Source organism: Penaeus monodon, chromosome 41 (genome assembly GCF_015228065.2).
Source record: "Penaeus monodon isolate SGIC_2016 chromosome 41, NSTDA_Pmon_1, whole genome shotgun sequence".
NCBI lineage: Eukaryota > Metazoa > Arthropoda > Malacostraca > Decapoda > Penaeidae > Penaeus > Penaeus monodon.
This window is the reverse complement of record NC_051426.1, coordinates 1520793-1524756: the sequence shown is the minus strand read 5'-3', so window position 1 is coordinate 1524756 and position 3964 is coordinate 1520793. Positions and strand designations below refer to the sequence as shown.

At 34.3% G+C, this 3964-nt stretch overlaps 1 long non-coding RNA gene across 1 annotated transcript; it reads left to right on the top strand.

Annotated features, from left to right (window-relative positions):
- Positions 1-278: 278 nt before the first annotated feature.
- LOC119598521 lies at positions 279-3164 on the top strand. The gene is made up of 2 exons (XR_005230969.1): positions 279-442; positions 2636-3164. It is a non-coding gene; the product is annotated as an uncharacterized LOC119598521 (long non-coding RNA).
- The last annotated feature ends 800 nt before the right edge of the window (positions 3165-3964 follow it).

Genomic DNA, 3964 nt, shown 5'->3' with positions numbered 1-3964 from the left:
GAATTATTATTAGCAGTAGTAGTAGTAGTATTTGATAATACATTTAAGAGAACACAAATTGTATTTATTATTATTCCATAAAAAAAGTTCATGCTATAGCACAACAAATTTGTTACAAGAACTTTTTTCTCTCTCTCTCATATAAAATCTGTTGGAATAATCAAAGATGCTTAATAGTATAAGAATACTTTTATTTCATGTGTCTATGATATACCTCATATTACCAAAACCAAGGTGAAATTCTATTTTGTTAAGTTACCCATGTAAGACTATGTTTTTGTTTATGTATGCCATTTAACGGCAAGGTTTTATATGTGTAATGTAAACAACGTCTGTAGTGCCACGTAAATCCTCCTCAATACATAGAGTTAAGTTTTATTAACTCCCACAACGAGTACTATATGCGTTTATCAATCAAACTTGCTTAATGCACGCAGATAAGGTGAGTTCTTCTGTCAGATATCAACAAAATCTTACACCATGGTGTTAATAATTTTGCTTATACATGTTACCAATCGTTATTAAAGATAATAATACGATCATGTTGACGGCTACGTAATTATTCAAGCTTTGAACTTCATGATTTGATTCTTCTGATTTATGGCTACCTAGTTTAGTTAAAACTTTAGACTAGGAAAGCAACAAGCGATAGACGTGGACTCTACGCTCAGGCAGATTGCACTGAATTCCGATAAATGTTCATGTTTATTTCTGTAATTAAGCCTTTTGAACGTGTTACTCATGTTCACTGTATATTTTGCACTAGGGAAAAACACAGGGTATTTATGAATTACAAAGTTCCGCAGAAAGTGATATCACGGCGTTGGCGCTTCAGCAAAGGTCATCATCACATTTTCATTGATAGTTATATATATATATATTTTTTTTTTTTTTCTGTAATTTGCTTTTGTATGTTACTCCACCACATTAGCTTATTTCCCCAAAGAAAAAAAAAAACATTTCGTATATATTTCAAGTTATTTATGAATATGAAATAAAGTGACGAGTTTAAATGAACGATGTTTACAGACGACACTGTTGCCAAATACGTGTTATGTTTTATCAATAATAAACTTGTTTATATGCGTATTAGTATATTAGAGTGTATATACCATATACATACGCCCTTCTGAGTAATATAAAAGTATTTCTTTGATCGCTTTATTTTATTTTGATATATTTGTGTGGCACACGTCTTAGAACGTCTTACAAAATGTGTATAAACTGACTTGTTCAATGCATGAAACTGATATGTAAAATACATGAATTGACTTGTACAAAGCATAAACTGATTTGTAGAATGCATGAGCATACATGAGGAAATGCATGAACTGACTTATAACATCTATTAACTTCTTTGTAAAATGTAAGAAATTGTAGTGAATTGCATGACCTGACTTGTAAAATGTATATAAACTAACTTGCAGAATGCATGGACATACTGTGAAATGCATGAACTGATTTGTAAAATGCATGGGCTGTTTCTACGATACATGGACTGATCTGTAAAATGCATGAACCGATTTATAATATGCATAAAAGGATTTGTATAATGCATGAATGGTCTTGTGAAATACATGAACAATGCTGTATATGAAACAGTGATGTAAAATGAACGGTAGATATAAATAATTATGATATATATATATATATATATATATATATATATATATATATATATATATATATATATACATTTATATATATATACATTTGTTTATATATATACATTATATATATATATACATTTATATATATATGTATATATATATAATATATATATATATATATATATATTAATATATATATATATATATATATATATAACAGATGTGTGTGTGTGTGAATTGGTGTATATGAGTGGATATATAAACATAAAAACATTTTTAAGGAATATGTGAACTGATTCATACAAATGAATAAATATAAACTAATATATGCGGATAAATAAGACGAGATGTGAGAAAGAGTGGGGGAGGGAAAGAGAGAGGACAAAGGAAGGAAGGGAGAGGGAGGAAGGGAAGAGAGAGAGAGGAGAGGGAAGAAGGGAAGAGAGAGAGCAGAGGAAGGAAAGAGAGAGAGGAGAGGGAGAAAGGGAAGAGAAAGAGAGGGGAGGGAAGAAGGGAAGAGCGAGAGCAAAGGAAGGATGGAAAGAGAGAGAGAGAGAGAAAAGCACAAACAGGATGCATGAGAAGAGAGACATTTCAAGAAAACATCCACCCTTATCATCTTAACATAATCTGCAATACTGTTTCTCTCTTTTATCTTTTAATATTTTGTCACTTCCTTTGTGAACATATGCAAGAAATTGGTAACAGATCAAGTATTCAATGTTCACGAAAACTGATACCATAATAAATTCTTTGTTATTGAAAAAGGGATTGATATGAGTAATAATTTCTAATAATTATGTAATCACATAACCTATGATTCGACAACTGCCATCATCTAAAACATTATCTATTTAAGAATGAAAACTGAATAGGGATAACCACGTGCAAGACGGTGCAACCCTCAAGCTTTCCGGTGCAACGTCTTAACTCAGGATGACCACTGAATAGGAAAAAAAATCGAATTTTCTTTTCGGTGTAGAGAGATTTCAAAATAGTTTTAAATTCGTTGATGTCTTTTTCAGATGCGACGTGTGAGAACTAGATCCAAGCTCCATGTCAGTATCAAGCAGCTTTCTGTGATAATTCGGCAAGAGGAAATATCACTGGTTTCGAAGGGAAGACCCGTACCCGGAGGGGACGAGAGACGGGAAGAATGAAGAAGATAGAGCATTATTTTAGCAAGAGAGAAAGAAATAGGAGTTGACGAAAGCGCGTAGGGTAAAGTTTGAGAGACTGGGAGGCAGAAAGCTGGATTTGCGCCATCTGTACTTTCTCCTGCGTGACGTGATTGCATTGCACTTGACGTCCCTGTGCAGGCGAACAAGTCCCCTTGCAAGCACACAGCACCACACTAAGGCAATAGACCATGCACAGTCAACAGGGGAGGTCTGGGAAGCAGAAAGGTGGGCTCTTTGGCAACATTTGGGAAGCCACTGCACACCGACTTCATGCTCTCGAGAATGGTGCCCTCTCTAACTAAAAATGGAATGAGTTTTGAGGTTTTTTTTTTTTTTTTCGTTCAAAACACTGAAATCAATAAAGTTAAAATCATACAGTTTTTGGTTGGCCTCAAGTTTTTTTTTTTTTTTTTTTTTTTTTTTTTTTTTTTTTTTTTTTTTTTTTTTTTTTTTTTGTAAAGCACATGCAAACAGATTAAAAGAAAAACATTGCAATTGATAATGATGATCAGCTGATACAGCTCTATAGCCAGTATGCCCTTCAGATCTTTCCATGATAAGGCATACTAGTCCTAACAATACAAAAACAAGATTTATTTAAAATGAGACTACAGTTTCGAAAGCCACCTGGATTCCACTCTCAGGACCTGAGGATGGAATCCAGGTGGATTTCGAAACTGTAGTCTCATTTTCAATAAATCTAGCTTTTCTATTGTGGGTTTTTATTACATTGTGTCTGCCCGGAAGAGTGTTTTTCTGTTCATATATATAATATATATATATATATATATATATATATATATATATATATATATATGTATGTATGTATGTATGTGTGTGTATGTGTATATATATGTATATGTATTATGTATGTATATACACACACAACGACACGTGAGATGTACTTGGGGCGGGTAATGAAAGGGGTCATGGCTTTCGGCTTCAAGCGAATGTCTCCCTTTTATTCAGCGGCTCCTTCCTGGCCGGTGCTTGCTTTCCGCAGGCTGGAGTGTCAGATTTATCCGGCCGTGACGAGGGGGGGGTGAGTCGCTGGGCTTGCTCGAGGGGGAGATGTAGGTCACCTGGAAGGTCCTTGGGTAAACGAGGCTCAGGGTGGAAGGTGCGAATTGGCTGCTTGCTGTGAGAAGGTAGACTCAGGAGGACCGCGATGGG